Here is a 21,978-nt window from a genome sequence, read left to right as displayed (position 1 = left end):
AACTCTAGGTACACATCCAAAATGTATAACTGAGTTGAAAGAAGTGGATTCTGGTGCATGGTTTTGAAACCGCAGTCAGAAAAAAAATCACAACCATATCAACATGTTTATAACCCCCGGGGCTGTCGTTTTGGTCAAAAAATGAAAATTCTAAAAGTTCCGTTTTTTCTGCTTTAAACTCTAGGTACACATCCAAAATGTATTACTGAGTTGAAAGAAGTGGATTCTGGTGCATGGTTTTGAAACCGCAGTCAGAAAAAAAATCACAACCATATCAACATGTTAATAACCCCCGGGGCTGTCGTTTTGGTCAAAAAATGAAAATTCTAAAAGTTCCGTTTTTTTCTGCTTTAAAATCTAGATACACATCCAAAATGTATTACTGAGTTGAAAGAAGTGGATTCTGGTGCATGGTTTTGAAACCGCAGTAAGAAAAAAAATCACATCCATATCAACATGTTTATAACCCCCGGGGCTGTCGTTTTGGTCAAAAAATGAAAATTCTAAAAGTTCCGTTTTTTCTGCTTTAAACTCTAGGTACACATCCAAAATGTATAAGTGAGTTGAAAGAAGTGGATTCTGGTGCATGGTTTTGAAACCGCAGTCAGAAAAAAAATCACAACCATATAAACATGTTTATAACCCCCGGGGCTGTCGTTTTGGTCAAAAAATGAAAATTCTAAAAGTTCCGTTTTTTCTGCTTTAAACTCTAGGTACACATCCAAAATGTATTACTGAGTTGAAAGAAGTGGATTCTGGTGCATGGTTTTGAAACCGCAGTCAGAAAAAAAATCACAACCATATCAACATGTTTATAACCCCCGGGGCTGTCGTTTTGGTCAAAAAATGAAAATTCTAAAAGTTCTGTTTTTTCTGCTTTAAACTCTAGGTACACATCCAAAATGTATTACTGAGTTGAAAGAAGTGGATTCTGGTGCATGGTTTTAAAACCGCAGTCAGAAAAAAAATCACAACCATATCAACATGTTAATAACCCCCGGGGCTGTCGTTTTGGTCAAAAATGAAAATTCTAAAAGTTCAGTTTTTTCTGCTTTAAACTCTAGGTACACATCCAAAATGTATTACTGAGTTGAAAGAAGTGGATTCTGGAGCATGGTTTTGAAACCGCAGTCATAAAAAAAATCACATCCATATCAACATGTTTATAACCCCCGGGGCTGTCGTTTTGGACAAAAAATGAAAATTCTAAAAGTTCTGTTTTTTCTGCTTTAAACTCTAGGTACACATCCAAAATGTATAACTGAGTTGAAAGAAGTGGATTCTGGTGCATGGTTTTGAAACCGCAGTCAGAAAAAAAATCACATCCATATCAACATGTTTATAACCCCCGGGGCTGTCGTTTTGGACAAAAAATGAAAATTCTAAAAGTTCTGTTTTTTCTGCTTTAAACTCTAGGTACACATCCAAAATGTATAACTGAGTTGAAAGAAGTGGATTCTGGTGCATGGTTTTGAAACCGCAGTCAGAAAAAAAATCACAACCATATCAACATGTTTATAACCCCCGGGGCTGTCGTTTTGGACAAAAAATGAAAATTCTAAAAGTTCTGTTTTTTCTGCTTTAAACTCTAGGTACACATCCAAAATGTATAACTGAGTTGAAAGAAGTGGATTCTGGTGCATGGTTTTGAAACCGCAGTCAGAAAAAAAATCACAACCATATCAACATGTTTATAACCCCCGGGGCTGTCGTTTTGGTCAAAAAATGAAAATTCTAAAAGTTCCGTTTTTTCTGCTTTAAACTCTAGGTACACATCCAAAATGTATTACTGAGTTGAAAGAAGTGGATTCTGGTGCATGGTTTTGAAACCGCAGTCAGAAAAAAAATCACAACCATATCAACATGTTAATAACTCCCGGGGCTGTCGTTTTGGTCAAAAAATGAAAATTCTAAAAGTTCCGTTTTTTCTGCTTTAAACTCTAGGTACACATCCAAAATGTATAACTGAGTTGAAAGAAGTGGATTCTGGTGCATGGATTTGAAACCGCAGTCAGAAAAAAAATCACAACCATATCAACATGTTTATAACCCCCGGGGCTGTCGTTTTGGTCAAAAAATGAAAATTCTAAAAGTTCCGTTTTTTCTGCTTTAAACTCTAGGTACACATCCAAAATGTATTACTGAGTTGAAAGAAGTGGATTCTGGTGCATGGTTTTGAAACCGCAGTCAGAAAAAAAATCACAACCATATCAACATGTTAATAACCCCCGGGGCTGTCGTTTTGGTCAAAAAATGAAAATTCTAAAAGTTCCGTTTTTTTCTGCTTTAAAATCTAGATACACATCCAAAATGTATTACTGAGTTGAAAGAAGTGGATTCTGGTGCATGGTTTTGAAACCGCAGTAAGAAAAAAAATCACATCCATATCAACATGTTTATAACCCCCGGGGCTGTCGTTTTGGTCAAAAAATGAAAATTCTAAAAGTTCCGTTTTTTCTGCTTTAAACTCTAGGTACACATCCAAAATGTATAAGTGAGTTGAAAGAAGTGGATTCTGGTGCATGGTTTTGAAACCGCAGTCAGAAAAAAAATCACAACCATATAAACATGTTTATAACCCCCGGGGCTGTCGTTTTGGTCAAAAAATGAAAATTCTAAAAGTTCCGTTTTTTCTGCTTTAAACTCTAGGTACACATCCAAAATGTATTACTGAGTTGAAAGAAGTGGATTCTGGTGCATGGTTTTGAAACCGCAGTCAGAAAAAAAATCACAACCATATCAACATGTTTATAACTCCCGGGTCTGTCGTTTTGGTCAAAAAATGAAAATTCTAAAAGTTCCGTTTTTTCTGCTTTAAACTCTAGGTACACATCCAAAATGTATTACTGAGTTGAAAGAAGTGGATTCTGGAGCATGGTTTTGAAACCGCAGTCATAAAAAAAATCACATCCATATCAACATGTTTATAACCCCCGGGGCTGTCGTTTTGGTCAAAAAATGAAAATTCTAAAAGTTCCGTTTTTTCTGCTTTAAACTCTAGGTACACATCCAAAATGTATAACTGAGTTGAAAGAAGTGGATTCTGGTGCATGGTTTTGAAACCGCAGTCAGAAAAAAAATCACAACCATATAAACATGTTTATAACCCCCGGGGCTGTCGTTTTGGTCAAAAAATGAAAATTCTAAAAGTTCCGTTTTTTCTGCTTTAAACTCTAGGTACACATCCAAAATGTATAAGTGAGTTGAAAGAAGTGGATTCTGGTGCATGGTTTTGAAACCGCAGTCAGAAAAAAATCACAACCATATCAACATGTTTATAACCCCCGGGGCTGTCGTTTTGGTCAAAAAATGAAAATTCTAAAAGTTCCGTTTTTTCTGCTTTAAACTCTAGGTACACATCCAAAATGTATTACTGAGTTGAAAGAAGTGGATTCCGGTGCATGGTTTTGAAACCGCAGTCAGAAAAAAAATCACAACCATATCAACATGTTAATAACCCCCGGGGCTGTCGTTTTGGTCAAAAAATGAAAATTCTAAAAGTTCCGTTTTTTCTGCTTTAAACTCTAGGTACACATCCAAAATGTATTACTGAGTTGAAAGAAGTGGATTCTGGAGCATGGTTTTGAAACCGCAGTCATAAAAAAATCACATCCATATCAACATGTTTATAACCCCCGGGGCTGTCGTTTTGGACAAAAAATGAAAATTCTAAAAGTTCTGTTTTTTCTGCTTTAAACTCTAGGTACACATCCAAAATGTATAACTGAGTTGAAAGAAGTGGATTCTGGTGCATGGTTTTGAAACCGCAGTCAGAAAAAAAATCACAACCATATCAACATGTTTATAACCCCCGGGGCTGTCGTTTTGGTCAAAAAATGAAAATTCTAAAAGTTCCGTTTTTTCTGCTTTAAACTCTAGGTACACATCCAAAATGTATTACTGAGTTGAAAGAAGTGGATTCTGGTGCATGGTTTTGAAACCGCAGTCAGAAAAAAAATCACAACCATATCAACATGTTTATAACCCCCGGGGCTGTCGTTTTGGTCAAAAAATGAAAATTCTAAAAGTTCCGTTTTTTCTGCTTTAAACTCTAGGTACACATCCAAAATGTATTACTGAGTTGAAAGAAGTGGATTCTGGTGCATGGTTTTGAAACCGCAGTCAGAAAAAAAATCACAACCATATCAACATGTTAATAACCCCCGGGGCTGTCGTTTTGGTCAAAAAATGAAAATTCTAAAAGTTCCGTTTTTTCTGCTTTAAACTCTAGGTACACATCCAAAATGTATTACTGAGTTGAAAGAAGTGGATTCTGGTGCATGGTTTTGAAACCGCAGTCAGAAAAAAAATCACAACCATATCAACATGTTAATAACCCCCGGGGCTGTCGTTTTGGTCAAAAAATTAAAATTCTAAAAGTTCCGTTTTTTCTGCTTTAAACTCTAGGTACACATCCAAAATGTATTACTGAGTTGAAAGAAGTGGATTTTGGTGCATGGTTTTAAAACCGCAGTCAGAAAAAAAATCACAACCATATCAACATGTTAATAACCCCCGGGGCTGTCGTTTTGGTCAAAAAATGAAAATTCTAAAAGTTCCGTTTTTTTCTGCTTTAAAATCTAGGTACACATCCAAAATGTATTACTGAGTTGAAAGAAGTGGATTCTGGTGCACGGTTTTGAAACCGCAGTAAGAAAAAAAATCACATCCATATCAACATGTTTATAACCCCCGGGGCTGTCGTTTTGGTCAAAAAATGAAAATTCTAAAAGTTCCGTTTTTTCTGCTTAAAACTCTAGGTACACATCCAAAATGTATAACTGAGTTGAAAGAAGTGGATTCTGGTGCATGGATTTGAAACCGCAGTCAGAAAAAAAATCACAACCATATCAACATGTTTATAACCCCCGGGGCTGTCGTTTTGGTCAAAAAATGAAAATTCTAAAAGTTCCGTTTTTTCTGCTTTAAACTCTAGGTACACATCCAAAATGTATTACTGAGTTGAAAGAAGTGGATTCTGGTGCATGGTTTTGAAACCGCAGTCAGAAAAAAAATCACAACCATATCAACATGTTAATAACCCCCGGGGCTGTCGTTTTGGTCAAAAAATGAAAATTCTAAAAGTTCCGTTTTTTTCTGCTTTCAAATCTAGATACACATCCAAAATGTATTACTGAGTTGAAAGAAGTGGATTCTGGTGCATGGTTTTGAAACCGCAGTAAGAAAAAAAATCACATCCATATCAACATGTTTATAACCCCCGGGGCTGTCGTTTTGGTCAAAAAATGAAAATTCTAAAAGTTCCGTTTTTTCTGCTTTAAACTCTAGGTACACATCCAAAATGTATAAGTGAGTTGAAAGAAGTGGATTCTGGTGCATGGTTTTGAAACCGCAGTCAGAAAAAAAATCACAACCATATAAACATGTTTATAACCCCCGGGGCTGTCGTTTTGGTCAAAAAATGAAAATTCTAAAAGTTCCGTTTTTTCTGCTTTAAACTCTAGGTACACATCCAAAATGTATTACTGAGTTGAAAGAAGTGGATTCTGGTGCATGGTTTTGAAACCGCAGTCAGAAAAAAAATCACAACCATATCAACATGTTTATAACTCCCGGGTCTGTCGTTTTGGTCAAAAAATGAAAATTCTAAAAGTTCCGTTTTTTCTGCTTTAAACTCTAGGTACACATCCAAAATGTATTACTGAGTTGAAAGAAGTGGATTCTGGAGCATGGTTTTGAAACCGCAGTCATAAAAAAAATCACATCCATATCAACATGTTTATAACCCCCGGGGCTGTCGTTTTGGTCAAAAAATGAAAATTCTAAAAGTTCCGTTTTTTCTGCTTTAAACTCTAGGTACACATCCAAAATGTATAACTGAGTTGAAAGAAGTGGATTCTGGTGCATGGTTTTGAAACCGCAGTCAGAAAAAAAATCACAACCATATAAACATGTTTATAACCCCCGGGGCTGTCGTTTTGGTCAAAAAATGAAAATTCTAAAAGTTCCGTTTTTTCTGCTTTAAACTCTAGGTACACATCCAAAATGTATTACTGAGTTGAAAGAAGTGGATTCTGGTGCATGGTTTTGAAACCGCAGTCAGAAAAAAATCACAACCATATCAACATGTTTATAACCCCCGGGGCTGTCGTTTTGGTCAAAAAATGAAAATTCTAAAAGTTCCGTTTTTTCTGCTTTAAACTCTAGGTACACATCCAAAATGTATTACTGAGTTGAAAGAAGTGGATTCCGGTGCATGGTTTTGAAACCGCAGTCAGAAAAAAAATCACAACCATATCAACATGTTAATAACCCCCGGGGCTGTCGTTTTGGTCAAAAAATGAAAATTCTAAAAGTTCCGTTTTTTCTGCTTTAAACTCTAGGTACACATCCAAAATGTATTACTGAGTTGAAAGAAGTGGATTCTGGAGCATGGTTTTGAAACCGCAGTCATAAAAAAATCACATCCATATCAACATGTTTATAACCCCCGGGGCTGTCGTTTTGGACAAAAAATGAAAATTCTAAAAGTTCTGTTTTTTCTGCTTTAAACTCTAGGTACACATCCAAAATGTATAACTGAGTTGAAAGAAGTGGATTCTGGTGCATGGTTTTGAAACCGCAGTCAGAAAAAAAATCACAACCATATCAACATGTTTATAACCCCCGGGGCTGTCGTTTTGGTCAAAAAATGAAAATTCTAAAAGTTCCGTTTTTTCTGCTTTAAACTCTAGGTACACATCCAAAATGTATTACTGAGTTGAAAGAAGTGGATTCTGGTGCATGGTTTTGAAACCGCAGTCAGAAAAAAAATCACAACCATATCAACATGTTTATAACCCCCGGGGCTGTCGTTTTGGTCAAAAAATGAAAATTCTAAAAGTTCCGTTTTTTCTGCTTTAAACTCTAGGTACACATCCAAAATGTATTACTGAGTTGAAAGAAGTGGATTCTGGTGCATGGTTTTGAAACCGCAGTCAGAAAAAAAATCACAACCATATCAACATGTTAATAACTCCCGGGGCTGTCGTTTTGGTCAAAAAATGAAAATTCTAAAAGTTCCGTTTTTTCTGCTTTAAACTCTAGGTACACATCCAAAATGTATTACTGAGTTGAAAGAAGTGGATTCTGGTGCATGGTTTTGAAACCGCAGTCAGAAAAAAAATCACAACCATATCAACATGTTAATAACTCCCGGGGCTGTCGTTTTGGTCAAAAAATGAAAATTCTAAAAGTTCCGTTTTTTCTGCTTTAAACTCTAGGTACACATCCAAAATGTATAACTGAGTTGAAAGAAGTGGATTCTGGTGCATGGATTTGAAACCGCAGTCAGAAAAAAAATCACAACCATATCAACATGTTTATAACCCCCGGGGCTGTCGTTTTGGTCAAAAAATGAAAATTCTAAAAGTTCAGTTTTTTCTGCTTTAAACTCTAGGTACACATCCAAAATGTATTACTGAGTTGAAAGAAGTGGATTCTGGTGCATGGTTTTGAAACCGCAGTCAGAAAAAAAATCACAACCATATCAACATGTTAATAACCCCCGGGGCTGTCGTTTTGGTCAAAAAATGAAAATTCTAAAAGTTCCGTTTTTTTCTGCTTTAAAATCTAGATACACATCCAAAATGTATTACTGAGTTGAAAGAAGTGGATTCTGGTGCATGGTTTTGAAACCGCAGTAAGAAAAAAAATCACATCCATATCAACATGTTTATAACCCCCGGGGCTGTCGTTTTGGTCAAAAAATGAAAATTCTAAAAGTTCCGTTTTTTCTGCTTTAAACTCTAGGTACACATCCAAAATGTATAAGTGAGTTGAAAGAAATGGATTCTGGTGCATGGTTTTGAAACCGCAGTCAGAAAAAAAATCACAACCATATAAACATGTTTATAACCCCCGGGGCTGTCGTTTTGGTCAAAAAATGAAAATTCTAAAAGTTCCGTTTTTTCTGCTTTAAACTCTAGGTACACATCCAAAATGTATTACTGAGTTGAAAGAAGTGGATTCTGGTGCATGGTTTTGAAACCGCAGTCAGAAAAAAAATCACAACCATATCAACATGTTTATAACTCCCGGGTCTGTCGTTTTGGTCAAAAAATGAAAATTCTAAAAGTTCCGTTTTTTCTGCTTTAAACTCTAGGTACACATCCAAAATGTATTACTGAGTTGAAAGAAGTGGATTCTGGAGCATGGTTTTGAAACCGCAGTCATAAAAAAAATCACATCCATATCAACATGTTTATAACCCCCGGGGCTGTCGTTTTGGTCAAAAAATGAAAATTCTAAAAGTTCCGTTTTTTCTGCTTTAAACTCTAGGTACACATCCAAAATGTATAACTGAGTTGAAAGAAGTGGATTCTGGTGCATGGTTTTGAAACCGCAGTCAGAAAAAAAATCACAACCATATAAACATGTTTATAACCCCCGGGGCTGTCGTTTTGGTCAAAAAATGAAAATTCTAAAAGTTCTGTTTTTTCTGCTTTAAACTCTAGGTACACATCCAAAATGTATTACTGAGTTGAAAGAAGTGGATTCTGGTGCATGGTTTTGAAACCGCAGTCAGAAAAAAATCACAACCATATCAACATGTTTATAACCCCCGGGGCTGTCGTTTTGGTCAAAAAATGAAAATTCTAAAAGTTCCGTTTTTTCTGCTTTAAACTCTAGGTACACATCCAAAATGTATTACTGAGTTGAAAGAAGTGGATTCCGGTGCATGGTTTTGAAACCGCAGTCAGAAAAAAAATCACAACCATATCAACATGTTAATAACCCCCGGGGCTGTCGTTTTGGTCAAAAAATGAAAATTCTAAAAGTTCCGTTTTTTCTGCTTTAAACTCTAGGTACACATCCAAAATGTATTACTGAGTTGAAAGAAGTGGATTCTGGTGCATGGTTTTGAAACCGCAGTCAGAAAAAAAATCACAACCATATCAACATGTTAATAACCCCCGGGGCTGTCGTTTTGGTCAAAAAATGAAAATTCTAAAAGTTCCGTTTTTTTCTGCTTTAAAATCTAGATACACATCCAAAATGTATTACTGAGTTGAAAGAAGTGGATTCTGGTGCATGGTTTTGAAACCGCAGTAAGAAAAAAAATCACATCCATATCAACATGTTTATAACCCCCGGGGCTGTCGTTTTGGTCAAAAAATGAAAATTCTAAAAGTTCAGTTTTTTCTGCTTTAAACTCTAGGTACACATCCAAAATGTATAAGTGAGTTGAAAGAAGTGGATTCTGGTGCATGGTTTTGAAACCGCAGTCAGAAAAAAAATCACAACCATATAAACATGTTTATAACCCCCGGGGCTGTCGTTTTGGTCAAAAAATGAAAATTCTAAAAGTTCCGTTTTTTCTGCTTTAAACTCTAGGTACACATCCAAAATGTATTACTGAGTTGAAAGAAGTGGATTCTGGTGCATGGTTTTGAAACCGCAGTCAGAAAAAAAATCACAACCATATCAACATGTTTATAACTCCCGGGTCTGTCGTTTTGGTCAAAAAATGAAAATTCTAAAAGTTCCGTTTTTTCTGCTTTAAACTCTAGGTACACATCCAAAATGTATTACTGAGTTGAAAGAAGTGGATTCTGGAGCATGGTTTTGAAACCGCAGTCATAAAAAAAATCACATCCATATCAACATGTTTATAACCCCCGGGGCTGTCGTTTTGGTCAAAAAATGAAAATTCTAAAAGTTCCGTTTTTTCTGCTTTAAACTCTAGGTACACATCCAAAATGTATAACTGAGTTGAAAGAAGTGGATTCTGGTGCATGGTTTTGAAACCGCAGTCAGAAAAAAAATCACAACCATATAAACATGTTTATAACCCCCGGGGCTGTCGTTTTGGTCAAAAAATGAAAATTCTAAAAGTTCCGTTTTTTCTGCTTTAAACTCTAGGTACACATCCAAAATGTATTACTGAGTTGAAAGAAGTGGATTCTGGTGCATGGTTTTGAAACCGCAGTCAGAAAAAAATCACAACCATATCAACATGTTTATAACCCCCGGGGCTGTCGTTTTGGTCAAAAAATGAAAATTCTAAAAGTTCCGTTTTTTCTGCTTTAAACTCTAGGTACACATCCAAAATGTATTACTGAGTTGAAAGAAGTGGATTCCGGTGCATGGTTTTGAAACCGCAGTCAGAAAAAAAATCACAACCATATCAACATGTTAATAACCCCCGGGGCTGTCGTTTTGGTCAAAAAATGAAAATTCTAAAAGTTCCGTTTTTTCTGCTTTAAACTCTAGGTACACATCCAAAATGTATTACTGAGTTGAAAGAAGTGGATTCTGGAGCATGGTTTTGAAACCGCAGTCATAAAAAAATCACATCCATATCAACATGTTTATAACCCCCGGGGCTGTCGTTTTGGACAAAAAATGAAAATTCTAAAAGTTCTGTTTTTTCTGCTTTAAACTCTAGGTACACATCCAAAATGTATAACTGAGTTGAAAGAAGTGGATTCTGGTGCATGGTTTTGAAACCGCAGTCAGAAAAAAAATCACAACCATATCAACATGTTTATAACCCCCGGGGCTGTCGTTTTGGTCAAAAAATGAAAATTCTAAAAGTTCCGTTTTTTCTGCTTTAAACTCTAGGTACACATCCAAAATGTATTACTGAGTTGAAAGAAGTGGATTCTGGTGCATGGTTTTGAAACCGCAGTCAGAAAAAAAATCACAACCATATCAACATGTTTATAACCCCCGGGGCTGTCGTTTTGGTCAAAAAATGAAAATTCTAAAAGTTCCGTTTTTTCTGCTTTAAACTCTAGGTACACATCCAAAATGTATTACTGAGTTGAAAGAAGTGGATTCTGGTGCATGGTTTTGAAACCGCAGTCAGAAAAAAAATCACAACCATATCAACATGTTAATAACCCCCGGGGCTGTCGTTTTGGTCAAAAAATGAAAATTCTAAAAGTTCCGTTTTTTCTGCTTTAAACTCTAGGTACACATCCAAAATGTATTACTGAGTTGAAAGAAGTGGATTCTGGTGCATGGTTTTGAAACCGCAGTCAGAAAAAAAATCACAACCATATCAACATGTTAATAACCCCCGGGGCTGTCGTTTTGGTCAAAAAATTAAAATTCTAAAAGTTCCGTTTTTTCTGCTTTAAACTCTAGGTACACATCCAAAATGTATTACTGAGTTGAAAGAAGTGGATTTTGGTGCATGGTTTTAAAACCGCAGTCAGAAAAAAAATCACAACCATATCAACATGTTAATAACCCCCGGGGCTGTCGTTTTGGTCAAAAAATGAAAATTCTAAAAGTTCCGTTTTTTTCTGCTTTAAAATCTAGGTACACATCCAAAATGTATTACTGAGTTGAAAGAAGTGGATTCTGGTGCACGGTTTTGAAACCGCAGTAAGAAAAAAAATCACATCCATATCAACATGTTTATAACCCCCGGGGCTGTCGTTTTGGTCAAAAAATGAAAATTCTAAAAGTTCCGTTTTTTCTGCTTAAAACTCTAGGTACACATCCAAAATGTATAACTGAGTTGAAAGAAGTGGATTCTGGTGCATGGATTTGAAACCGCAGTCAGAAAAAAAATCACAACCATATCAACATGTTTATAACCCCCGGGGCTGTCGTTTTGGTCAAAAAATGAAAATTCTAAAAGTTCCGTTTTTTCTGCTTTAAACTCTAGGTACACATCCAAAATGTATTACTGAGTTGAAAGAAGTGGATTCTGGTGCATGGTTTTGAAACCGCAGTCAGAAAAAAAATCACAACCATATCAACATGTTAATAACCCCCGGGGCTGTCGTTTTGGTCAAAAAATGAAAATTCTAAAAGTTCCGTTTTTTTCTGCTTTAAAATCTAGATACACATCCAAAATGTATTACTGAGTTGAAAGAAGTGGATTCTGGTGCATGGTTTTGAAACCGCAGTAAGAAAAAAAATCACAACCATATCAACATGTTTATAACCCCCGGGGCTGTCGTTTTGGTCAAAAAATGAAAATTCTAAAAGTTCCGTTTTTTCTGCTTTAAACTCTAGGTACACATCCAAAATGTATTACTGAGTTGAAAGAAGTGGATTCCGGTGCATGGTTTTGAAACCGCAGTCAGAAAAAAAATCACAACCATATCAACATGTTAATAACCCCCGGGGCTGTCGTTTTGGTCAAAAAATGAAAATTCTAAAAGTTCCGTTTTTTCTGCTTTAAACTCTAGGTACACATCCAAAATGTATTACTGAGTTGAAAGAAGTGGATTCTGGAGCATGGTTTTGAAACCGCAGTCATAAAAAAATCACATCCATATCAACATGTTTATAACCCCCGGGGCTGTCGTTTTGGACAAAAAATGAAAATTCTAAAAGTTCTGTTTTTTCTGCTTTAAACTCTAGGTACACATCCAAAATGTATAACTGAGTTGAAAGAAGTGGATTCTGGTGCATGGTTTTGAAACCGCAGTCAGAAAAAAAATCACAACCATATCAACATGTTTATAACCCCCGGGGCTGTCGTTTTGGTCAAAAAATGAAAATTCTAAAAGTTCCGTTTTTTCTGCTTTAAACTCTAGGTACACATCCAAAATGTATTACTGAGTTGAAAGAAGTGGATTCTGGTGCATGGTTTTGAAACCGCAGTCAGAAAAAAAATCACAACCATATCAACATGTTTATAACCCCCGGGGCTGTCGTTTTGGTCAAAAAATGAAAATTCTAAAAGTTCCGTTTTTTCTGCTTTAAACTCTAGGTACACATCCAAAATGTATTACTGAGTTGAAAGAAGTGGATTCTGGTGCATGGTTTTGAAACCGCAGTCAGAAAAAAAATCACAACCATATCAACATGTTAATAACCCCCGGGGCTGTCGTTTTGGTCAAAAAATGAAAATTCTAAAAGTTCCGTTTTTTCTGCTTTAAACTCTAGGTACACATCCAAAATGTATTACTGAGTTGAAAGAAGTGGATTCTGGTGCATGGTTTTGAAACCGCAGTCAGAAAAAAAATCACAACCATATCAACATGTTAATAACCCCCGGGGCTGTCGTTTTGGTCAAAAAATTAAAATTCTAAAAGTTCCGTTTTTTCTGCTTTAAACTCTAGGTACACATCCAAAATGTATTACTGAGTTGAAAGAAGTGGATTTTGGTGCATGGTTTTAAAACCGCAGTCAGAAAAAAAATCACAACCATATCAACATGTTAATAACCCCCGGGGCTGTCGTTTTGGTCAAAAAATGAAAATTCTAAAAGTTCCGTTTTTTTCTGCTTTAAAATCTAGGTACACATCCAAAATGTATTACTGAGTTGAAAGAAGTGGATTCTGGTGCACGGTTTTGAAACCGCAGTAAGAAAAAAAATCACATCCATATCAACATGTTTATAACCCCCGGGGCTGTCGTTTTGGTCAAAAAATGAAAATTCTAAAAGTTCCGTTTTTTCTGCTTAAAACTCTAGGTACACATCCAAAATGTATAACTGAGTTGAAAGAAGTGGATTCTGGTGCATGGATTTGAAACCGCAGTCAGAAAAAAAATCACAACCATATCAACATGTTTATAACCCCCGGGGCTGTCGTTTTGGTCAAAAAATGAAAATTCTAAAAGTTCCGTTTTTTCTGCTTTAAACTCTAGGTACACATCCAAAATGTATTACTGAGTTGAAAGAAGTGGATTCTGGTGCATGGTTTTGAAACCGCAGTCAGAAAAAAAATCACAACCATATCAACATGTTAATAACCCCCGGGGCTGTCGTTTTGGTCAAAAAATGAAAATTCTAAAAGTTCCGTTTTTTTCTGCTTTAAAATCTAGATACACATCCAAAATGTATTACTGAGTTGAAAGAAGTGGATTCTGGTGCATGGTTTTGAAACCGCAGTAAGAAAAAAAATCACATCCATATCAACATGTTTATAACCCCCGGGGCTGTCGTTTTGGTCAAAAAATGAAAATTCTAAAAGTTCCGTTTTTTCTGCTTTAAACTCTAGGTACACATCCAAAATGTATAAGTGAGTTGAAAGAAGTGGATTCTGGTGCATGGTTTTGAAACCGCAGTCAGAAAAAAAATCACAACCATATAAACATGTTTATAACCCCCGGGGCTGTCGTTTTGGTCAAAAAATGAAAATTCTAAAAGTTCCGTTTTTTCTGCTTTAAACTCTAGGTACACATCCAAAATGTATTACTGAGTTGAAAGAAGTGGATTCTGGTGCATGGTTTTGAAACCGCAGTCAGAAAAAAAATCACAACCATATCAACATGTTTATAACTCCCGGGTCTGTCGTTTTGGTCAAAAAATGAAAATTCTAAAAGTTCCGTTTTTTCTGCTTTAAACTCTAGGTACACATCCAAAATGTATTACTGAGTTGAAAGAAGTGGATTCTGGAGCATGGTTTTGAAACCGCAGTCATAAAAAAAATCACATCCATATCAACATGTTTATAACCCCCGGGGCTGTCGTTTTGGTCAAAAAATGAAAATTCTAAAAGTTCAGTTTTTTCTGCTTTAAACTCTAGGTACACATCCAAAATGTATAACTGAGTTGAAAGAAGTGGATTCTGGTGCATGGTTTTGAAACCGCAGTCAGAAAAAAAATCACAACCATATAAACATGTTTATAACCCCCGGGGCTGTCGTTTTGGTCAAAAAATGAAAATTCTAAAAGTTCCGTTTTTTCTGCTTTAAACTCTAGGTACACATCCAAAATGTATTACTGAGTTGAAAGAAGTGGATTCTGGAGCATGGTTTTGAAACCGCAGTCATAAAAAAATCACATCCATATCAACATGTTTATAACCCCCGGGGCTGTCGTTTTGGACAAAAAATGAAAATTCTAAAAGTTCTGTTTTTTCTGCTTTAAACTCTAGGTACACATCCAAAATGTATAACTGAGTTGAAAGAAGTGGATTCTGGTGCATGGTTTTGAAACCGCAGTCAGAAAAAAAATCACAACCATATCAACATGTTTATAACCCCCGGGGCTGTCGTTTTGGTCAAAAAATGAAAATTCTAAAAGTTCCGTTTTTTCTGCTTTAAACTCTAGGTACACATCCAAAATGTATTACTGAGTTGAAAGAAGTGGATTCTGGTGCATGGTTTTGAAACCGCAGTCAGAAAAAAAATCACAACCATATCAACATGTTTATAACCCCCGGGGCTGTCGTTTTGGTCAAAAAATGAAAATTCTAAAAGTTCCGTTTTTTCTGCTTTAAACTCTAGGTACACATCCAAAATGTATTACTGAGTTGAAAGAAGTGGATTCTGGTGCATGGTTTTGAAACCGCAGTCAGAAAAAAAATCACAACCATATCAACATGTTAATAACCCCCGGGGCTGTCGTTTTGGTCAAAAAATGAAAATTCTAAAAGTTCCGTTTTTTCTGCTTTAAACTCTAGGTACACATCCAAAATGTATTACTGAGTTGAAAGAAGTGGATTCTGGTGCATGGTTTTGAAACCGCAGTCAGAAAAAAAATCACAACCATATCAACATGTTAATAACCCCCGGGGCTGTCGTTTTGGTCAAAAAATTAAAATTCTAAAAGTTCCGTTTTTTCTGCTTTAAACTCTAGGTACACATCCAAAATGTATTACTGAGTTGAAAGAAGTGGATTTTGGTGCATGGTTTTAAAACCGCAGTCAGAAAAAAAATCACAACCCTATCAACATGTTAATAACCCCCGGGGCTGTCGTTTTGGTCAAAAAATGAAAATTCTAAAAGTTCCGTTTTTTTCTGCTTTAAAATCTAGGTACACATCCAAAATGTATTACTGAGTTGAAAGAAGTGGATTCTGGTGCACGGTTTTGAAACCGCAGTAAGAAAAAAAATCACATCCATATCAACATGTTTATAACCCCCGGGGCTGTCGTTTTGGTCAAAAAATGAAAATTCTAAAAGTTCCGTTTTTTCTGCTTAAAACTCTAGGTACACATCCAAAATGTATAACTGAGTTGAAAGAAGTGGATTCTGGTGCATGGATTTGAAACCGCAGTCAGAAAAAAAATCACAACCATATCAACATGTTTATAACCCCCGGGGCTGTCGTTTTGGTCAAAAAATGAAAATTCTAAAAGTTCCGTTTTTTCTGCTTTAAACTCTAGGTACACATCCAAAATGTATTACTGAGTTGAAAAAAGTGGATTCTGGTGCATGGTTTTGAAACCGCAGTCAGAAAAAAAATCACAACCATATCAACATGTTTATAACCCCCGGGGCTGTCGTTTTGGTCAAAAAAATGAAAATTCTAAAAGTTCCATTTTTTCTGCTTTAAACTCTAGGTACACATCCAAAATGTATTACTGAGTTGAAAGAAGTGGATTCTGGTGCATGGTTTTTAAACCGCAGTCAGAAAAAAATCACAACCATATCAACATGTTTATAACCCCCGGGGCTGTCGTTTTGGTCAAAAAATGAAAATTCTAAAAGTTCAGTTTTTTCTGCTTTAAACTCTAGGTACACATCCAAAATGTATTACTGAGTTAAAAGAAGTGGATTCTGGTGCATGGTTTTGAAACCGCAGTCAGAAAAAAAATCACAACCATATCAACATGTTAATAACCCCCGGCGCTGTCGTTTTGGTCAAAAAATGAAAATTCTAAAAGTTCCGTTTTTTCTGCTTTAAACTCTAGGTACACATCCAAAATGTATTACTGAGTTGAAAGAAGTGGATTCTGGTGCATGGTTTTGAAACCGCAGTCAGAAAAAAAATCACAACCATATCAACATGTTAATAACTCCCGGGGCTGTCGTTTTGGTCAAAAAATGAAAATTCTAAAAGTTCCGTTTTTTCTGCTTTAAACTCTAGGTACACATCCAAAATGTATTACTGAGTTGAAAGAAGTGGATTCTGGTGCATGGTTTTGAAACCGCAGTCAGAAAAAAAATCACAACCATATCAACATGTTAATAACTCCCGGGGCTGTCGTTTTGGTCAAAAAATGAAAATTCTAAAAGTTCCGTTTTTTCTGCTTTAAACTCTAGGTACACATCCAAAATGTATAACTGAGTTGAAAGAAGTGGATTCTGGTGCATGGATTTGAAACCGCAGTCAGAAAAAAAATCACAACCATATCAACATGTTTATAACCCCCGGGGCTGTCGTTTTGGTCAAAAAATGAAAATTCTAAAAGTTCCGTTTTTTCTGCTTTAAACTCTAGGTACACATCCAAAATGTATTACTGAGTTGAAAGAAGTGGATTCTGGTGCATGGTTTTGAAACCGCAGTCAGAAAAAAAATCACAACCATATCAACATGTTAATAACCCCCGGGGCTGTCGTTTTGGTCAAAAAATGAAAATTCTAAAAGTTCCGTTTTTTCTGCTTTAAACTCTAGGTACACATCCAAAATGTATTACTGAGTTGAAAGAAGTGGATTCTGGTGCATGGTTTTGAAACCACAGTCAGAAAAAAAATCACAACCATATCAACATGTTAATAACTCCCGGGGCTGTCGTTTTGGTCAAAAAATGAAAATTCTAAAAGTTCCGTTTTTTCTGCTTTAAACTCTAGGTACACATCCAAAATGTATTACTGAGTTGAAAGAAGTGGATTCTGGTGCATGGTTTTGAAACCGCAGTCAGAAAAAAAATCACAACCATATCAACATGTTTATAACCCCCGGGGCTGTCGTTTTGGTCAAAAAATGAAAATTCTAAAAGTTCAGTTTTTTTCTGCTTTAAACTCTAGGTACACATCCAAAATGTATTACTGAGTTGAAAGAAGTGGATTCTGGTGCATGGTTTTGAAACCGCAGTCAGAAAAAAAATCACAGCCATATCAACATGTTAATAACCCCCGGGGCTGTCGTTTTGGTCAAAAAATGAAAATTCTAAAAGTTCAGTTTTTTCTGCTTTAAACTCTAGGTACACATCCAAAATGTATTACTGAGTTGAAAGAAGTGGATTCTGGTGCATGGTTTTGAAACCGCAGTCAGAAAAAAAATCACAACCATATCAACATGTTTATAACACCCGGGGCTGTCGTTTTGGTCCAAAAATGAAAATTCTAAAAGTTCCGTTTTTTTCTGCTTTAAACTCTAGGTACACATCCAAAATGTATTACTGAGTTGAAAGAAGTGGATTCTGGTGCATGGTTTTGAAACCGCAGTCAGAAAAAAAATCACAACCATATCAACATGTTAATAACCCCCGGGGCTGTCGTTTTGGTCCAAAAATGAAAATTCTAAAAGTTCCGTTTTTTCTGCTTTAAACTCTAGGTACACATCAAAAATGTATTACTGAGTTGAAAGAAGTGGATTCTGGAGCATGGTTTTGAAACCGCAGTCATAAAAAAAATCACATCCATATCAACATGTTTATAACCCCCGGGGCTGTCGTTTTGGTCAAAAAATGAAAATTCTAAAAGTTCCGTTTTTTCTGCTTTAAACTCTAGGTACACATCCAAAATGTATAACTGAGTTGAAAGAAGTGGATTCTGGTGCATGGTTTTAAAACCGCAGTCAGAAAAAAAATCACAACCATATCAACATGTTTATAACCCCCGGGGCTGTCGTTTTGGTCAAAAAATGAAAATTCTAAAAGTTCCGTTTTTTCTGCTTTAAACTCTAGGTACACATCCAAAATGTATTACTGAGTTGAAAGAAGTGGATTCTGGTGCATGGTTTTGAAACCGCAGTCAGAAAAAAAATCACAACCATATCAACATGTTAATAACCCCCGGGGCTGTCGTTTTGGTCAAAAAATGAAAATTCTAAAAGCTCCGTTTTTTCTGCTTTAAACTCTAGGTACACATCCAAAATGTATTACTGAGTTGAAAGAAGTGGATTCTGGAGCATGGTTTTGAATCCGCAGTCATAAAAAAAATCACATCCATATCAACATATTTATAATCCCCCGGGGCTGTCGTTTTGGTCAAAAAATGAAAATTCTAAAAGTTCCGTTTTTTCTGCTTTAAACTCTAGGTACACATCCAAAATGTATAACTGAGTTGAAAGAAGTGGATTCTGGTGCATGGTTTTGAAACCGCAGTCAGAAAAAAAATCACAACCATATCAACATGTTTATAACCCCCGGGGCTGTCGTTTTGGTCAAAAAATGAAAATTCTAAAAGTTCCGTTTTTTCTGCTTTAAACTCTAGGTACACATCCAAAATGTATTACTGAGTTGAAAGAAGTGGATTCTGGTGCATGGTTTTGTAACCACAGTCAGAAAAAAAATCACAACCATATCAACATGTTAATAACTCCCGGGGCTGTCGTTTTGGTCAAAAAATGAAAATTCTAAAAGTTCCGTTTTTTCTGCTTTAAACTCTAGGTACACATCCAAAATGTATTACTGAGTTGAAAGAAGTGGATTCTGGTGCATGGTTTTGAAACCGCAGTCAGAAAAAAAATCACAACCATATCAACATGTTTATAACCCCCGGGGCTGTCGTTTTGGTCAAAAAATGAAAATTCTAAAAGTTCAGTTTTTTTCTGCTTTAAACTCTAGGTACACATCCAAAATGTATTACTGAGTTGAAAGAAGTGGATTCTGGTGCATGGTTTTGAAACCGCAGTCAGAAAAAAAATCACAGCCATATCAACATGTTAATAACCCCCGGGGCTGTCGTTTTGGTCAAAAAATGAAAATTCTAAAAGTTCAGTTTTTTCTGCTTTAAACTCTAGGTACACATCCAAAATGTATTACTGAGTTGAAAGAAGTGGATTCTGGTGCATGGTTTTGAAACCGCAGTCAGAAAAAAAATCACAACCATATCAACATGTTTATAACCCCCGGGGCTGTCGTTTTGGTCCAAAAATGAAAATTCTAAAAGTTCCGTTTTTTTCTGCTTTAAACTCTAGGTACACATCCAAAATGTATTACTGAGTTGAAAGAAGTGGATTCTGGTGCATGGTTTTGAAACCGCAGTCAGAAAAAAAATCACAACCATATCAACATGTTAATAACCCCCGGGGCTGTCGTTTTGGTCCAAAAATGAAAATTCTAAAAGTTCCGTTTTTTCTGCTTTAAACTCTAGGTACACATCCAAAATGTATTACTGAGTTGAAAGAAGTGGATTCTGGAGCATGGTTTTGAAACCGCAGTCATAAAAAAAATCACATCCATATCAACATGTTTATAACCCCCGGGGCTGTCGTTTTGGTCAAAAAATGAAAATTCTAAAAGTTCCGTTTTTTCTGCTTTAAACTCTAGGTACACATCCAAAATGTATAACTGAGTTGAAAGAAGTGGATTCTGGTGCATGGTTTTAAAACCGCAGTCAGAAAAAAAATCACAACCATATCAACATGTTTATAACCCCCGGGGCTGTCGTTTTGGTCAAAAAATGAAAATTCTAAAAGTTCCGTTTTTTCTGCTTTAAACTCTAGGTACACATCCAAAATGTATTACTGAGTTGAAAGAAGTGGATTCTGGTGCATGGTTTTGAAACCGCAGTCAGAAAAAAAATCACAACCATATCAACATGTTAATAACCCCCGGGGCTGTCGTTTTGGTCAAAAAATGAAAATTCTAAAAGCTCCGTTTTTTCTGCTTTAAACTCTAGGTACACATCCAAAATGTATTACTGAGTTGAAAGAAGTGGATTCTGGAGCATGGTTTTGAATCCGCAGTCATAAAAAAAATCACATCCATATCAACATATTTATAATCCCCCGGGGCTGTCGTTTTGGTCAAAAAATGAAAATTCTAAAAGTTCCGTTTTTTCTGCTTTAAACTCTAGGTACACATCCAAAATGTATAACTGAGTTGAAAGAAGTGGATTCTGGTGCATGGTTTTGAAACCGCAGTCAGAAAAAAAATCACAACCATATCAACATGTTTATAACCCCCGGGGCTGTCGTTTTGGTCAAAAAATGAAAATTCTAAAAGTTCCGTTTTTTCTGCTTTATACTCTAGGTACACATCCAAAATGTATTACTGAGTTGAAAGAAGTGGATTCTGGTGCATGGTTTTGAAACCGCAGTCAGAAAAAAAATCACAACCATATCAACATGTTAATAACCCCCGGGGCTGTCGTTTTGGTCAAAAAATGAAAATTCTAAAAGTTCCGTTTTTTCTGCTTTAAACTCTAGGTACACATCCAAAATGTATAACTGAGTTGAAAGAAGTGGATTCTGGTGCATGGTTTTGAAACCGCAGTCAGAAAAAAAATCACAACCATATCAACATGTTTATAACCCCCGGGGCTGTCGTTTTGGTCAAAAAATGAAAATTCTAAAAGTTCCGTTTTTTCTGCTTTATACTCTAGGTACACATCCAAAATGTATTACTGAGTTGAAAGAAGTGGATTCTGGTGCATGGTTTTGAAACCGCAGTCAGAAAAAAAATCACAACCATATCAACATGTTAATAACCCCCGGGGCTGTCGTTTTGGTCAAAAAATGAAAATTCTAAAAGTTCCGTTTTTTCTGCTTTAAACTCTAGGTACACATCCAAAATGTATAACTGAGTTGAAAGAAGTGGATTCTGGTGCATGGTTTTGAAACCGCAGTCAGAAAAAAAATCACAACCATATCAACATGTTTATAACCCCCGGGGCTGTCGTTTTGGTCAAAAAATGAAAATTCTAAAAGTTCCGTTTTTTCTGCTTTAAACTCTAGGTACACATCCAAAATGTATTACTGAGTTGAAAGAAGTGGATTCTGGTGCATGGTTTTGAAACCGCAGTCAGAAAAAAAATCACAACCATATCAACATGTTAATAACCCCCGGGGCTGTCGTTTTGGTCAAAAAATGAAAATTCTAAAAGTTCCGTTTTTTCTGCTTTAAACTCTAGGTACACATCCAAAATGTATTACTGAGTTGAAAGAAGTGGATTCTGGTGCATGGTTTTGAAACCGCAGTCAGAAAAAAAATCACAACCATATCAACATGTTAATAACCCCCGGGGCTGTCGTTTTGGTCCAAAAATGAAAATTCTAAAAGTTCTGTTTTTTCTGCTTTAAACTCTAGGTACACATCCAAAATGTATTACTGAGTTGAAAGAAGTGGATTTTGGTGCATGGTTTTAAAACCGCAGTCAGAAAAAAAATCACAACCATATCAACATGTTAATAACCCCCGGGGCTGTCGTTTTGGTCAAAAAATGAAA

This window comes from Crinia signifera, chromosome 6 (genome assembly GCF_055691185.1).
Source record: "Crinia signifera chromosome 6, ASM5569118v1, whole genome shotgun sequence".
Lineage (NCBI taxonomy): Eukaryota > Metazoa > Chordata > Amphibia > Anura > Myobatrachidae > Crinia > Crinia signifera.
The sequence above is the reverse complement of the archived record's forward strand: the minus strand, read 5'-3'. Positions refer to the sequence as shown.